Source organism: Anomaloglossus baeobatrachus, chromosome 11 (genome assembly GCF_048569485.1).
Source record: "Anomaloglossus baeobatrachus isolate aAnoBae1 chromosome 11, aAnoBae1.hap1, whole genome shotgun sequence".
Classification (NCBI taxonomy): Eukaryota; Metazoa; Chordata; class Amphibia; order Anura; family Aromobatidae; genus Anomaloglossus; species Anomaloglossus baeobatrachus.
This window is the reverse complement of record NC_134363.1, coordinates 190117090-190134960: the sequence shown is the minus strand read 5'-3', so window position 1 is coordinate 190134960 and position 17871 is coordinate 190117090. Positions and strand designations below refer to the sequence as shown.

Genomic DNA, 17871 nt, shown 5'->3' with positions numbered 1-17871 from the left:
CCCTCTGTCACGGTCTGCACCCCCCACAGCCTGCACCCTCACCCCTCTGTCACGGTCTGCGCCCCTCCAGTGTCCCCCTCATTACCGGTCAGGTGCTTCCTGTCCGGGAAAACTCGGTGGCTCCTCCCACACGGTCACATGGGCATGACGTCATCGCAGGTCCTGCACCAATAGCAGGTACTGTCTTGTCTGGGCAGGAGCTGGTTGGTTCTTCGGTTGCTCCGCCCCTGCAGCGCTGCAGAGAAAGCCTCCTAGTGGCTCCTTCAGCCCCGAGTAGCGGGAGCGCCTCCATGTCAGGGGCCCGGGGCCACCGCCCCCCCCAGATTGGGAGGATTGCATATACCACGTGATATCAGAAGATTTACCCCGATACCTTAAATACCGCCTGGTGACACGGGGCAGGTGACCTGTCGCACTACAAGTCCCAGCATGGCCCATCCTGCTGTGGTCACTGCCTCCTCCCTGTACTGTAACCACAACCCGCAGCATGTGAGCAGCAGAGCTCCTGAGACTGTGCTAGAGAGGACGCCACACATCACCTGCCCCTGCTGCGGCCATCGAGAGATCAGGCAGAGAAATGGCGACTGGCAGCAAGAGCAGTAAATCCACCGCCTCCAGCTGTGATAAGAGAGGGATCCGGGCAGAGAAAAGGGATCCGGGGAGACAAAGCAGAAAACGGATCTGGTGAGGTTTTTTTTACCTCAGTATTTGATGTTTTTTACCTCAGTATATGGTGACTTTTTACCTCAGTATCTGGTGACTTTTTACCTCAGTATTTGGTGACTTTTTTACCTCAGTATATGGTGACTTTTTACCTCAGTATATGGTGACTTTTTACCTCAGTATATGGTGACTTTTTACCTCAGTATATGGTGACTTTTTACCTCAGTATATGGTGACTTTTTACCTCAGTATTTGGTGACTTTTTTACCTCAGTATATGGTGACTTTTTTACCTCAGTATTTGGTGACTTTTTTACCTCAGTATTTGGTGACCTTTTACCTCAGTATCTGGTGACCTTTTACCTCAGTATATGGTTAGTTTTTTTTACCTCAGTATATGGTTAGTTTTTTTTACCTCAGTATATGGTTAGTTTTTTTTACCTCAGTATATGGTTAGTTTTTTACCTCAGTATATGGTTAGTTTTTTACCTCAGTATATGGTGACTTTTTACCTCAGTATATGGTGACTTTTTACCTCAGTATATGGTGACTTTTTACCTCAGTATTTGGTGACTTTTTACCTCAGTATTTGGTTAGTTTTTTACCTCAGTATATGGTGACTTTTTACCTCAGTATATGGTGACTTTTTACCTCAGTATCTGGTGACTTTTTACCTCAGTATATGGTGACTTTTTACCTCAGTATATGGTGACTTTTTACCTCAGTATATGGTGACCTTTTACCTCAGTATCTGGTGACCTTTTACCTCAGTATATGGTGACTTTTTACCTCAGTATTTGGTGACTTTTTTACCTCAGTATATGGTGACTTTTTACCTCAGTATTTGGTGACTTTTTTACCTCAGTATTTGGTGACCTTTTACCTCAGTATCTGGTGACCTTTTACCTCAGTATATGGTTAGTTTTTTTTACCTCAGTATATGGTTAGTTTTTTTTACCTCAGTATATGGTTAGTTTTTTTTACCTCAGTATATGGTTAGTTTTTTACCTCAGTATATGGTGACTTTTTACCTCAGTATATGATGACTTTTTACCTCAGTATTTGGTGACTTTTTACCTCAGTATTTGGTTAGTTTTTTACCTCAGTATATGGTGACTTTTTACCTCAGTATATGGTGACTTTTTACCTCAGTATCTGGTAACTTTTTACCTCAGTATATGGTGACTTTTTACCTCAGTATTTGGTGGCTTTTTACCTCAGTATTTGGTGACTTTTTACCTCAGTATTTGGTGACTTTTTACCTCAGTATATGGTGACTTTTTACCTCAGTATATGGTGACTTTTTACCTCAGTATTTGGTGGCTTTTTACCTCAGTATCTGGTGACTTTTTACCTCAGTATCTGGTGACTTTTTACCTCAGTATATGGTGACTTTTTACCTCAGTATATGGTGACTTTTTACCTCAGTATATGGTGACTTTTTACCTCAGTATATGGTGACTTTTTACCTCAGTATATGGTGACTTTTTTACCTCAGTATATGGTGACTTTTTTACCTCAGTATATGGTGACTTTTTACCTCAGTATATGGTGACTTTTTACCTCAGTATATGGTGACTTTTTACCTCAGTATATGGTGACTTTTTACCTCAGTATATGGTGACTTTTTACCTCAGTATATGGTGACTTTTTACCTCAGTATATGGTTAGTTTTTTTTACCTCAGTATATGGTTAGTTTTTTACCTCAGTATATGGTGACTTTTTACCTCAGTATATGGTGACTTTTTACCTCAGTATATGGTGACTTTTTACCTCAGTATATGGTGACTTTTTACCTCAGTATATGGTGACTTTTTACCTCAGTATATGGTGACTTTTTACCTCAGTATATGGTGACTTTTTACCTCAGTATATGGTGACTTTTTACCTCAGTATATGGTGACTTTTTACCTCAGTATTTGGTGACTTTTTACCTCAGTATATGGTGACTTTTTACCTCAGTATTTGGTGACTTTTTTACCTCAGTATATGATGTTTTTTTATCTCAGTATATGGCGATTTATTTATTTTTTTTACCTCAGGAGTGGGACAATCCGAGGGAAAAGTATATTTCGAGGGAATAGTATAATAGTATAGTATAATAATAGCATAATTCTGTATTTATCATCCACTCCTGGTTTTGGCTACAAATACTGAGGTAAAAACTCACCAAATCCTTCAGGTGTGAACGAGGCCACTGGAAAACGAAATTTTCTTAAGAAAATTCCGCAGGGTCTGAAAGATTACCGCACCCACGGTAAAAAACCGCAGTAAACTACATGCGGTTTGCTGCAGTTTTGCCGCGTGCAGGTTGGTACATGTGTTTATTGCATTCAATGCAATAAAGCACATTGAAGAAAAAAAATCATTTCCTTCTGAGATAGATAGTAGATAGATAGATAAATAGACAAACAGAAGAATAGATAGAGGGATAGACAGAGGACAGATCGCTGCATTTCTCCCGAGTGGCAGTGAGTTCACATGACTGATGGACTAGTGAATTGCGCTCCTGGTAACCTAATAAATAAGACACCACACACTGCGTGACATGGATTAAAATTTTGGCCACAGCAGCCCTTTATTTTTAATAAGAAAAAACATCAACAAGAAAAAACAAGATTATCGGCCCAGAGATGTGGTTGTTATAAATCCCAGCCCCATATCCCCCTCCGCCGTGTACACCTAGCTCAAGGGGGAATCTGGGTATACCCCTTGATCATTTTCCTTGTGTCCGCTGAGCTCCTCCCCAGGGACCCATCTATTCCACTGTCCACTGAGCTCCTCCCCAGGGACCCATATTCCACTGTCCGCTGAGCTCTGGCCCAGGGACCCCATTAAAAACATAATTCTCCAACCAACAAAGAGGGGGTTTAAACAACCACATCCCGCCAAGACTCGCTCTTGTGACACCTTACAAGAGTGAGTTCCTCCACAACTTAATGGCTCGTTCTACTCCTTCTTGTATTCCCAACATCCATATATCAATGCCAATGTCATTAAGATGTACCTTATCATCTCTCCAAAAATGTTCCTTTGTATTTTCCAGCATCTGGTGACGTATGGCCACCCCTCCGTTTTCCAACACAAATTTTGTTATTTTTTTATTAACCTTTATCCTTGTATTATTGATGCGAGCCACTGATCGCGCTGTTCTCCACATTTGTCTAGCTACTATATCCGACCAGACCACCACTGTTTCTGGGTAAGACCTCCATAAATTCAACATATCAAGCTTTATGTTCCTAACTAAATGTCTTGATGTTCTTATTGCTAAATCATTACCACCTAAATGGATAAGTAAGACGTCCGGGGGCGGTAGAACTCCACATGATACTGGATTTCTTTTAACAGCTGATGCCACTGCATTCCCCTCTTTCCTATCCATGTCACCCGTGCCAAGGAACTGGGCAACCCCAACTGTTTGCCATTAGGCCTGACTGCTGCACGTAAGGCCCCCCAAAAAACAAATGAATGTCCCATGATCCAAACCAGGCATTGCTGTTCAGCTAAAACAAAAAACAAAAACACAATTATCACACAATTATCTAAATGAAGACACAACTACTATAGGATTACCACAATGTACACATATATATACATGTACGCCATTTATAATAAATGTAATCGAATGTAACTCTTAAATCTGCTCGATTCCCATCTCCCGATTTTTTTAACTATGTCAGGCTCTAAGCCCCATCTGCAGCTTCTGTGGCTGCTCCTATCCTAAATGAGTGTGAAGTGAATGCATTTGGAGACTCTCCCAATATTGTCAGGCATTTTTTAAGAATTGCTGTGAATTGAAATTGTGACAATGACTTACAATCCTCATGAATTAGTAATGAACCTTGGATATTTGGCCTTCTTGAGACATAGTTTCTAAAACAGATGACCGGGCAGGCCCTGGACCCGCTTAAGGGTATGTGCGCACGTTGCTTTTTACCTGCTTTTTACCTGCTTTTTTGCTGCTTTTTCTTCTGCGCTGTTTAATGCCAAAATGGATGTGTTCTTCTATTCAAGCAAAGTCTATGGGAATTTGGGTTTCTTGTTCACACTATGTTGTTCAAAATGCTGCCTTTTTGAGGCAGAACTTTGGTCAAAAACTCAGCTTTTCAAAGAAGCAACATGTCAATTGTTTTTGCCATTTGGGTTTTGCACTGCAAAGCTGAGTTTTTGACCAAAGTTCGGCCACAAAAAGGCAGCATTTTGAACAACATAGTGTGAACAAGAAACCCAAATTCCCATAGACTTTGCTTGAATAGAAGAATACATCCATTTTGGCATTAAACAGCGCAGAAGAAAAAGCAGCAAAAAAGCAGGTAAAAAGCAGGTAAAAAGCAACGTGCGCACATACCCTAAAGGAAACAATGTGATCCATTTTCCTCTACCCTGTTGATCAGTTTTTGACTTTGCCAGAAAACATTCCAATCTGTCTGTGTACTGATGCACGTCCTCGTCTTGTAGACCCCCACTTCTGGTGGAGCTACTCGCCACCAACTCGCTGATTCTAAAAGCGCCAAAAAAGGCCAGTGTGAATGCACAACTAAAGAGTAACACTTCAAACGGACTGCTCCAGACTCGGCCTAGTACACTCAGTATCTGCTGCAATAACTGGAAAGAAATCGGACGCCGTTTATCTCTGGTCTTCTTACAACTTTTCCTGTAACCCTTTAGGGCCTGCTTAACTAAAAAATGCTTTGTGTAATCAGTGAAGTCGAGCAACTTAAACCAAAAAGCTAATCCAGACATTTTACTATCAATACTGGACAATGAAGTACCGTCCACAAAGGCCCTGCTAATGTAAAATAACAACAAGGAAACATTATCATGTAACCTGGCATCATGTGCCACTAGAGCACACAAGTCTTCCCATTCCCTCCATGCTGACTGGTACCTCTGCCATGTGCTTACACCCACAGACCGTTCTATCAGAGCGTATGCAGTGTCACTGGCAGTGACCACAGAAAATCCGGACACTTCTTGCCTTGTACCTCTGCCATCGGGGCTAACGAACGGAATCTGTCCCACTGAAAACGAGACAGAGCATCAGCCACAGAATTGCAAACACCGGGGACATGCACAGCTGTAATCTGACAATGTGACTTTACACAGCGCAGCACTAGATGACGCAGCAACGTAACAACAGGCAGGGAAGACGCTGATTGTTTGTTGATGACTTCTACAACTCCCAAATTATCACAATGAAATCTCACTTTTCGGTTTTGGAAAATATTGTACCAAATTTCACAAGCAACCACTATGGGGAACAATTCAAGGAGTACTAAGTTTCGTGTTAACCCATTGTTTCTCCAACTCTCTGGCCACCTATCTGCACACCACTGTCCCGAACAATATGCACCAAAACCAGTTGACCCCGCTGCATCAGTGTGGATGTCTAGATCAAAATTTGAAACCGGTGGTCTGATCCACAATGACCTCCCATTAAACTCCATTAAGAACTGTTCCCATACCGCCAGATCGTCCTTTAATGTTCTAGCCAGCCGCACAAAGTGATGTGGAAAGGTTATGCCTGAGGTAGCTGCAGCTAGGCGCCTACAAAAAACTCTACCCATTGGAATAATGCGACACGCAAAGTTCATTTTTCCTAACAGCGATTGTAGATCCTTTAATCTGATCTTACGGTGAGATCTAGCTTCTCTGACTGCCTCCAGCAGATCACTGACCTTGTCATCCGGTAATCTGCACTCCATTGTCTCACTGTCAATCAAAATTCCTAAAAACTTGATAAGTGTAGACGGGCCTTCTGTTTTATCTGATGCTAACGGTACTCCAAAACACTTAAAAACCGACTGAATCGCTGACAATAATGCAGCACAAACAAATGACTTTGGTGGACCTATACATAGGAAATCATCTAGATAATGCAGGACGGAACGCACGCCGGCTTCCTTCTTTACTACCCACTCCAAAAATGTGCTAAATGATTCAAACAAGGAGCATGAGATGGAGCAGCCCATCGGTAAACACAAGTCTACATAAAACATTCCCTGCCACTGACAACCCAAGAGATGGAAGCTTTGTGGATGGACTGGTAGAGTCTAAAGGCAGCTTCAATGTCTGTTTTTGCCATTAAAGCTCCTCTGCCGTACTTCTGTACCCATGCAATCGCTGTATCAAATGAAGTATACGAGACTGTGCAAAGTTCCTGATCGATTCCATCATTAACTGAGCTTCCATGAGGGAAGGACAGATGATGGATCAGCCTAAACTTATTGGGTTCCTTCTTTGGGACCACTCCCAATGGAGAGACTCTTAAGTTTTCTATTGGCATTTTGGGGAATGGGCCTGCCATGCGGCCCAGGTCAATTTCTTTGTTTAGTTTTGTGGAGACAATGTGAGAATATGTATAAGCTGAAGCAAGGTTACGAGAACAGGTTAATGGGCCTGAAGTAGATGGGATCTTAAAACCTTCTGAGAAGCCCTCCCCCAGCAATTGTGCTGCTTTTCTATCTGGGTACCTGCTTAGATAGCCCACCATCTCCCCGAGTCTAATTGGGGTTTCCCCCTTTTTGGTTAATCTCTGCTGTTGGGGTTTTATTTCGTTTAAAGCATTTGGATAGGCTATGGTTTCCACTACAGAAGGTGCATTCATGTCTGTACCTGCATGTGTTTCCGAATCTGCACTGGCTATCATTGAACTGCCAGCAGCAACCTTTTCTGTTTGCTGCCGACAATCCGATTGCTGATGATCTGCCGACATAGCCCTGAAAGGGCTGATTAACCCCACGTGGCGCTGTCATGAGACGCATCCATAAACTAATATCTTTGTGATCCCAACGAATCCCTTGGCGACCAGCCTTTCGTTGGCGAAACTGCTCATCATAGCGCAGCCATGCTAAACCTCCATACACACGGTGCGCCTCCCAGATAGAATTCATGTAACAAAATAAGGCAGAGCAATGTTCAGGAGTTTTTTGGCCTATTACACTTGCTAATATGGCAAAGGCATGGAACCAATTGCTAAATGTTTGGGGGATGAGACAATACCGTCTTTCTTGTTCCTCTCTTTTCCTCTCATCAAACCTGACTCTATCCAAGTTATATTTTTCTAAGGGCAATAATGAAAATATTTCCACATGTTCGTCGGCCCAAATCTTCTCCCTAACCTCCTGTTTCAAATGAATTCCTAGAGGACCCTCAAAACATACATATAATTCTCCTTTTGCTGCATCAGATAATGTAACCCCTTGTGAAATTACTGCGTCCTCCTGTGTGTCTGGATCAGCACACGACTGACTTACCACCTCCGATGTCCGGCGACCATTTCCACACCATGCAGCAATAGGAGAAGAAGTTATGGGTAAGCTAGACTGACTCAAAGCCTCCTTAACCCCTGACACTAATTGCTGTACTACTGAATTAAGATCCCATCCTACATTGCCGGGACCTGTACCCCCAACTGCGCCCACTGGATTCATTACGGGTGTTGTTACACTAGATATAGGACAAGAAAAAGTGTTCTCACCAATACCTGGCTGCGTCCTAGGTTGACCAGCCGTCCGTGACGTATTAGTTATAGTCTCTACAGCCCCTCCATTATTGAAGTGCTGCGTGCTGCTGCCCTCTAGTGGGGAGTCGTTATCTGTGTCATAGTCATTGTCTGGAATCTCTTCTGAGTCTTGTAGCTGTAGATTTATTGCCTGACTCCAATCCTGAGCCGGCCGATGAAGTCTTTGTCTGGTTAAAGTACTTTTGCGCAGTTGTCTTTTTGGATTCCTACCACTCCTCGTGTAATGAGAACCCGGATCCGGAAAAGTTGTGTGTCCTAAGCCCATCCCCCCGTGTTGGTTTAGTTCCTGGGGTGAGGCCGTATGATGTCCTCTAGAATGATGCAAAGTTTGTTGAGGAAGTTCTAAGGATCCATCGTGGGCTGTCGTCACGTCAGTTGTAGCTTGTGTGGCTGCTTCTCTGGCTGGCACATCAGTAGAGCTGGACTTTCTCCTTGCACTTCTTGGTGTCTCTCTGGTTAGATGATCTGGCTCTTTTCTCTGTCCCTTGTTATTCTTGTACTGTAGTTTCCTTCCTGGTTTGTAAGCAGGATCAGAGGCCGTGCTACGCTTTGCTCTTTTCCTAGAAGTAACGGAAGGACTTATGATCCTATTGTGAGTCCTATTGGCCATTTCAGAAGTTAGTCTCTCAGGAGGTCTTGATCTTCTTAGAGTTTGATGTTCAGAAAGTTCAGAAGGGACAGATGCTGTATCCCGGGCACTCTTCAGCAATTCGTCTAGCTGGGCCTGAATCCATTCGGGCCTACACGTCAAAGCCGCTGTCTGAACGCTCCTCAGCAAGGCATCCATACTGCTGGTTCAGTCTTTGAGTCCAGGACAAAGGAATGACACCTTAACATGGGACCTATCTCTTATATGGCCCCTGCCCCCCCCGTCTCTCCTCCTGCTCGCTCGCCCACCACCACATTCCTTAGGTAAAAACCCATCCCTTACTCCTTAACCCTTTCCTGGATCTATCACTGCCTCAGTCATGTACGTTACGGCTATCTGCCTTCACTCTGCTTTACCGGCCGTGGGAAATGCCCTGTAGTTACCTCTGCTGTCTCGCTGTGAGGCTGCATTCAGCGCTGTATCAGTGTCAGTCGCGACTGGATGCAAGCATCGCAGGACGTGGATTACGCCGGAGCTGTGTGTTTCGGGAGGGGTTAATAAAAGGGTGAATGAGGAGGCTTATTTGTGTTTTATTTAAAATAAAGGAATTTTCGGTGTATGTGTTTTTTTTCACTTTACTTACGGGTTGATCATGTCAGCTGTCTCTTAGACGCTGCCATGATCAAGCCTGGACTTAGTGGCGACGATCTGCCGCCATTAACTCCTTATTACCCTGATTGCCACCGCATCACGGCAACAGGAAGAGCCGGGGACATTCGGGGAATGCCGCATAATGGATGCGACAGTCCCGGGGCAGCTGCGGGCTCATATTTTCGGCTGCGGGGGGGGGGGGGGGCATTAACCCTGCCCCTCGCCAGTCTGAGAATACCGGGCCGCCGCTGTGTGCTTACCTCAGCTGGACGCACAATTTGCTGCCTGCGTTATTCCCTGCGGGATTTCATGATTACATTGCAGTCAATGGAGTGAAATCCCGCAGCGATGTGCGGAAAAGAAGTGACATGCAATTGTTTTTGCAGCAAAACATGCAGCTGTCAAAATCCGCCTAGTGCGCACAGCATTTTTTTTCCCCTAGGTTTTCCTGGTGATTCACTGCAGAGATGTTATGAACATTTTCTGCAGCGAAACATGCAGCAAAACCGCAGGAAATCCGCGGCAAAAACCGGCAAGTGCGCACAGGGCCTTAATCTCATTGAGGACAACCCTTATAACGTAGAGGACTGTAGGAGCCAGCAATTTACATTCCTAACATAACCAGCCAAGGTACAGCCGATAGCGGAGGGTTGCAGCTGCTGCTGTTGGATATGAAAAAGGGAGAAATCCCACGTCTTTTTTTTTTCTTTTTTTTCTTACTCCTAAAAAATTAAAAAATCGGTTAGCCAAGCTAGCTATCCCTCTATCCAGCTATTCTTTTTAATTTTTTTCTATATATCATCTATTCTAGCTTTCTATCCATTATCCTATCCTATCATATTTTGTTTCTCCTTTAAAAAACGCAATAACAAAAACACACCAAAAACGCACCATCATTACAAGCGGGTTTTTTTTTTGTTTTTTTTTTTATTTTACATTTCCAGGCTCTCTCTGACAAGGTGCAGGGTTGGTTGCAGTTTGTGTGCAGAAAACTACAGCGTGCGCATGTAGCCTTAGGCTGCTTGCACACAATCGGTTTGTGCTGAGCGGCACAATCCGGCGCTTTGCAGAAAAAAACGCAACCGTTTTTTTTTTGCCGCCGGTTGCGTTTTTTTCCGCATAGACTTGCATTAGCGCCGTATTGTGCCGCGTGGCCTTGCGTTCCGTCCGTTTTTTGCCTGGCACGTTTCTTTTGTGCGGCGAAAAAACTGCATCGCGCCGGGTGCGGCGCTGTGCGGCATGGTGCATAATGAATGTCTATGCACGCCGAATCCATTGTCATGCATCAAACGCCGGAAGCATGTACCGGATTCGGTTTTTACTTCTGAGCATGCCCAGAAGTGATCTAATTCATTGCTTGTCAGAAAATCATTCTGTCTCTTTCTCTCACACACACTGACTCACTCACTCACCGATCACGGGCGCCTCGCTGCACGGCTGTCACACTGACTCACTCACTCTCTCTCACTCACTCACCGATCACCGTCGCGGCGCTGCACGGCTGTCACAAAGCTACGGCGGCTTCTCCTGATTTGAAAAAGTCGGCCGCCCATTATTCAATCTCGTATTTCCCCGCCCACAGGCGCCTATGATTGGTTGCAGTCAGACACGCCCCCACGGTAAGTGACAGCTGTCTCACTGCAACCAATCACAGCTGCCGGTGGGCGCGTCTATATCTTGCAGTAAAATAAATAAATAAATAATTAAAAAAAAAAAAATGGCGTGCGGTCCCCCCAATTGTGATACCAGCCAGGGTAAAGCCACACGACTGAAGGCTGGTATTCTCAGGATGGGGAGCTCCACGTTATGGGAAGCCCCCCAGCCTAACAATATCAGCCAGCAGCCGCCCAGAATTGCCACATCCATTAGATGTGACCGTCCCGGGACTGTACCCGGCTCATCCCGAATTGCCCTGGTGCGGTGCAATCGGGGTAATAAGGGGTTAATCATGGCAGGCGTCTATGAGACACCCCCAATGATTAACCTGTAAGAGAAAGTAAATAAACACATACACCCGAAAAAATACTTTATTTGGAATAAAAGACAAAAAAACACCATCTTTAACCATTTTATTAAAATCCACAAATACCCCGCCAGGTTTGACGTAATCCACAGAGGTCCCGCGACGCTCTCAGCTCTGCTACATGAAGCTGACAGGAGCGGCAGTAGAACACCGCCGCTCTCTATCAGCTCCATGCAGCAACTGAAGGGAGTCACGCTGTCAGCGGGGACATCGTTGAGGTAATGCTGGGGTGTGTGCGGTGATGGTGCGTGCGGGAGTGCCGGTGTATGTGCGGTGATGGTGCATGCAGGAGTGCCGGGGTGTGTGCGGTGATGGTGCGTGCGGGAGTGCCGGGGTGTGTGCGGTGATGTTGCGTGCGGGAGTGCCGGTGTATGTGCGGGTATGATGAGTGCGGGTGTATGTGCGGGGATGATGAGTGCGGGAGTGCCGGTGTATGTGTGGGGATGATGAGTGCGGGAGTGCCGGTGTATGTGTGGGGATGATGAGTGCGGGAGTGCCGGTGTATGTGCAGTGATGGTGCGTGCGGGAGTGCCGGTGTATGTGCGGTGATGGTGCGTGCGGGAGTGCCGGTGTATGTGCGGTGATGATGGGGTCTCTCTCAGCCTTAAAAAAAAGACAAAAAAACCCCCAAAAAACTGATCCGTTTTTTACCCGATCCGTCACATCAGTTTTTACACAATCAAAGACTGATCCGTTGCATCATGCACAAACCGGATTGAGCCTGATTGCAAAAACCTGATGTGTGAAAGCAGCCTTAGGCTATGTGCGCATGCTAAGTTTTTTTTTTACGCTGCGTTCTTGTGCGGTTTTGGCCACTAAAAATTCATAAAACCGCACCCGCGGAAAAACACGCAAAAAACGCACCAGTAAAAACGCATGCGTTTTTACAAACGCAGGAAAGAATTGACATGTCCAATTTTTTATTTTTTTTTAAGCTCAAAGACGCAGCTTAAAAAAAAAAGTTGTGTGCGGACAGCAAAAATGAAAACTCATAGACTTTGCTGGCGAAGCAAAGTCATGCAGTTTTGAGCCCAAAAACGCTGCGAAAAACGCACTGTGCGTACATAGCCTTATTGTGAAAAATAAGACCCTATTTTCCTCTATATGCACTCCAGCTATCTACTATTCATAGAAAAGGAGAAATAAAAAAAAAATACTGCCCCCTATGTACAAGAATAAAACTACTATAATACTGCCCACTATATACAAGAATATAACTACTATAATACTGTCCCCTATGTACAAGAATATAACTACTATAATACTGCTCCCCATGTACAAGAATATAACTACTATAATACTGCCCCTATGTACAAGAATATAACTACTATAATACTGCCTCCTATGTACAAGAATATAACTACTATAATACTGCTCCCTATGTAGAAGAATATAACTACTATAATACTGCCCCTATGTACAAGAATATAACTACTATAATACTGCCCCCTGTGTACAAGAATATCACTACTATAATACTGCCCCTATGTACAAGAATATAACTACTATAATACTGCTCCCCATGTACAAGAATATAACTACTATAATACTGCCCCTATGTACAAGAATAGAACTACTATAATACTGCCCCTATGTACAAGAATATAACTACTATAATACTGCCCTATGTACCAGAATAGAACTATAATACTGCTAATATAACAGCCTTTATATTTGCACATTGCTCTTCTGGATATAATTTGGGCACAGCTCCTTTTTCCGGATCATGTAGCTATCACAATTGGTTCTCCGGTTTGGGTCTTTCTGTGGTTTCGGACTCCCCCTCTTTTTCCCACTTTATCGATATCCAGAAATCTTGTTTTTGCATTTTTACCCCATAGTGTGAGAGTTCAGGAGGGTAAGGGGGGGGATAATAAAATGAAGAGTCCATTGATGGATCTGGATTATTAGAAGACGCGGGTTGTTGCTGGCGACATTAGAAGATGAGAGCGTCGCATCCATTTAACCTTCGCTCACAGAAGATTCCGGAAGCCTCTCTTGTGTTTGCTTCTAAGTGGCCGCGATTCATTTGAAGGATTTCCAGTGTCACGTGACCTCATTATTTTACCCACAGACGCAGCGATACATTCTAGGAAATACATCAATATCTAAAAATACTGTTGGAATCTCTGGAGAGCGCGGCGGGTCGCAACGTTCAATAATCACCACAGAGCCTTCCGGGGAGAATCGCGCTTTTATCATGTCTGATCAGAGCGGGGTCCGGAGGTCGCATTGTTTTATTTTGGGAGATAACAAATGAAGATAAACGTGAATCCGCCGGTGACATCCGTCTGATGCTCAGCTCTGAGGCCGCGACTGAAGCTGCTCGCTGTTGATTCATGTGCGTCCTTGTATACGTGCGGTAAAGGAGCAATAAAGGAAATCAGAGCTATGTTTATAGGTCTGTCGGCAGCAAATGGCCGCTGTGAATTTTATCGCGCTGCCAGTCACTGTATTATGTACTGAATAATGGCGGCGGCGACGTGAGGAAACGCTCTCATCGGGCTATTAAATGGCTACAACATATTCCGCAAGTAATAAACTATCATAAGTCAAAGTCTGGCTCTCCCCTCGACTGTGACAAGCGGGACTGAGAGCCCAGTAGCTGAACATACCCAATTAAAACCGCAGTAATTAGACGGCGCGGTCCCGGCTCAGCTGAGATCCCTCATCCGGGAGATTTCCATCTATACATTGTATCCACACTGACAGGATCTCCATCAGTTGAGCTTGGATGTTTCTATCTGAGGAGCAAATAGGTTTTGACTATTAATCATTTCTCCATTTCAGGTCAAATGTAAGAAAAATCCTAAATGTCCTGAAGACGGAGAAGTCATCGGGCACCGGAGTATCTATCACATGACAGCTGGTCCTTATAGATCAGGGACCGGAGTATCTATCACATGATAGCCGGTCCTTATAGATCAGGGACCGGAGTATCTATCAAATGACAGCCGGTCCTTACTCCGGTCCCTGATCTATAAGGATCGGCTGTCATGTGATAGATACGCCGGTCTCTGATCTAGAAGGACCGGCTGTCATGGGATAGATACTCCTGTCCCTGATCTAGAAGGACCGGCTGTCATGGGATAGATACTCCTGTCCCTGATCTAGAAGGACCGGCTGTCATGTGATAGATATCAAAAAAGAGAAGAAACTTCAGCTCTCCCCTCTTCACTCCCAAATCTTACCTCTGGTGCACGGAAACACCCTGACCTGGGTGGGAACACACGAAGAAAAGGAGAAATTCCAGCAACTCCAGGAGAAAGTAGATTTTCTTTAAAAGCAGATTCTTTATTGATGATAAAAATATTCCATCCAAGCAAGACAAAAATAGAAAGGCAAGACAGAGGAGCCATTTCCTACGCGTTTCAACCTAAATAGGTCTTCCATGGCATTCCATGATTAAGACCTATTTAGGTTGAAACGCGTAGGAAATAGCTCCTCTGTCTTGCCTTTCTATTTTTGTCTTGCTTGGATGGAATATTTTTATCATCAATAAAGAATCTGCTTTTAAAGAAAATCTACTTTCTCCTGGAGTTGCTGGAATTTCTCCTTTTCGTCATGTGATAGATACTCCTGTCCCTGATCTATATTACATGACAGCAGGTCCTTATAGATCAGGGACTGGAGTATCTATCACATCACAGCCGGTCCTTACTCCCGTCCCTGATCTATATCTATCACATGACAGCCGGTCCTTATAGATCAGGGACTGGAGTATCTATTACCTCAGCACATCAGACTCTCCACTACCGTGGAAAGCTTCAAGAGGAACCTCAAGACCCACCTCTTCCAACAAGCCTACAACCTACAATAGCCCTCAGCCCAGTAGACCACTGCGCAACCAGCTCTGTCCTCACCTATTGTACCATCACCCATTCCCTGTAGACTGTGAGCCCTCGCGGGCAGGGTCCTCTCTCCTCCTATACCAGTCTGTCTTGTACTGTTAATGATTGTTGTACGTATACCCTCTTTCACTTGTAAAGCGCCATGGAATAAATGGCGCTATAATAATAAATAATAATAATAATAATCTATCACATCACAGCCGGTCCTTACTCCCGTCCCTGATCTATATCTATCACATGACAGCCGGTCCTTTACTATCAAGGACTGGAGTATCTATCACATGACAGCTGGTCCTTAGATACTCCGGTCCCTGATCTATAAGGACCCCGCCCCGTCTCATGTGATAGATACTCCTGTCCCTGATCTATAAGGGTCTGCTGTCATGTGATATAGATCAGGGACCGGAGTATCTATCACATGACAGCCGGTCCTTATAGATCAGGGACCGGAGTATCTGAAAATAGAGAAAATGTATATGAGAACTGAGCTGTTGCACTGACTCTGTGTTGTTTATTTGTACGGGACAAACTCACACAGGATAACATCACCCAAAAAATTAAGTTGGGTGACTCTACAGAAAATAGCAGTGAAGTCACTCCCATGATCTTCATTTCCTCCCGTCCTACAGATACACTTCTAGGTCTTGCAGTTTTCTGGCGTGAATGAGGCAGTAACAATGTTATTTTCCTATTGAATAAGAACGTGAGCATTTCAATAAAATATTAGAAACTGCGCAGGTAAACAAGATGCAGGAGTCTGTGATAAGGACGTCTGACATGTGGGTGGCGTTACCATTAAAATAGAGTAATACTGAAGCCACTAATTGTGGGTGAAGAGTCAGACACATTTCAAAATGTGCTGTAGTAAAGCAAAACATGGGAAATGTTACATCAGCCACATTATTGGCTGCAGAAGGAGCTAATTGAGAATGAGTTAGTGAGCTTTGGCCGAAGAGTTTTTAACTATTATGTCATTTTTCAGTGCTCCTCTCCGATGATTTATGACCACATCAATGTTCATCCTGACTTTGATGTGGTTTATAATTAAAAATAAGCACATGGGAGCATAGGAAAACATAGACATTTTTCAAACTGCCCTTTCACAACAATCTTTCCGCTGGATCCTCACTTAACTCATTCTGCATTCAGCAATGTGCCGGGAAACATAAAGCCTATTATTATTATTATTATTATTTATTATTATAGCGCCATTTATTCCATGGCGCTTTACAAGTGAAAGAGGGTATACGTACAACAATCATTATTAATCACTATTAATACCAAATTTCAAAAAAGATTTTTAGCATGAGCATATTAGTAATAAGGGGCCAGGGTGGAGTATATTATTACAGAAAGGGGCCACATGGGTGACATAATTACTGTATGGGGGCTAGAATGAGGAACACAGATTATTGGTTTATGGTGGCAACTGGGGGAAATAATAAGTGTAGGGGCCAATTAGGGCACATTAATACTGATGAAAAATACAGAATTTTACTTTTGAGGATATTGTTTTCCGTGGAGGGAACAAAAGAGACTGTTACTGAGCATGGCGACACTGTCAGATTTTTCTTCATCTAATGCAGTGTAGATGTTTGGGGGGGGGGGGTGTTAGTGTGATTGTGTACTAGAAGCGATTGGCTATAGATAACTGTGTGTTTATTTTCTTTAGAGGCATGTCCTGGCTAGAAGTGATAGCAATCTGCGCTGGGTGAAGAGGAAAAGCAAAGATGAATGACTTCAACTAGATACATCACTGGTAACTCCATGTATTACACTATACACTATATACAGAGCTGTGTTAAGCCAAACCCCCGAATCCACAATTTCTTGAGTCCAACTCCATGACTCAGACTCCTTCATACATGACTCATGTTTGTGATAAATTTACTGTAGTAAAATGGTAACATCACTACTTATATCATGTAACTGAAGTGCAGCACAGATTAATCTCAACTAGAAACCTAGATTATTTGATCAGGAATAGAACAGACATAGGATATTTCATAACTTTCCCAAATTCTTATGAAAAAATATTCAGCACATCCTGCATTGAACCGCTGGACCCAATTTATATATACAGTTGAAACCAGAACTTTAGGCCCTGTGTGAAAACTGCGTTTTTACCTGCGTTGTTTTTTTTTTTCTGCAGAAATTTCTTGCAAAAATGGATATAACCTTTCTGGAGACATTCCCCAGCAAAACCTATGGAAAAAAAATAGCTGTGCCCACACTGCGTTTTTTTTTTTTCTCAAATTTTTTTCTGCAGAATTTCTTGAGAAAAAGAATGAGCATGTCACCTCTTTTCTGCAGGTACCTGCGTTTTTTGCCATAGATAATGGTAAAAAAAACGCAGGGACCAACCTGCGGAAAAAACGCATCAAAAACGCGGAAAACATCCATGCGTTCTTCGGTGCGTTATTGGTGCGGTTTTTTTTAACGCCAGTGCGCTAATCTTTCAGACTCTCAAGAAATTTCTTGAGAAAAATCCTTTTTCTAGTGCGCACAGGGCCTTACATACACTACTTAAATAGACACATCTGCAGGTTTTTCCCTCCGCTCTCTA

General features: G+C 43.7%; 1 long non-coding RNA gene across 1 annotated transcript; it reads left to right on the top strand.

Moving 5' to 3' along the window:
* The first annotated feature begins 284 nt into the window (after positions 1 to 284).
* On the top strand, positions 285 to 17116 carry LOC142256750 (uncharacterized). The gene is made up of 2 exons (XR_012727563.1): positions 285 to 684; positions 16978 to 17116. It is a non-coding gene; the product is annotated as an uncharacterized LOC142256750 (long non-coding RNA).
* The last annotated feature ends 755 nt before the right edge of the window (positions 17117 to 17871 follow it).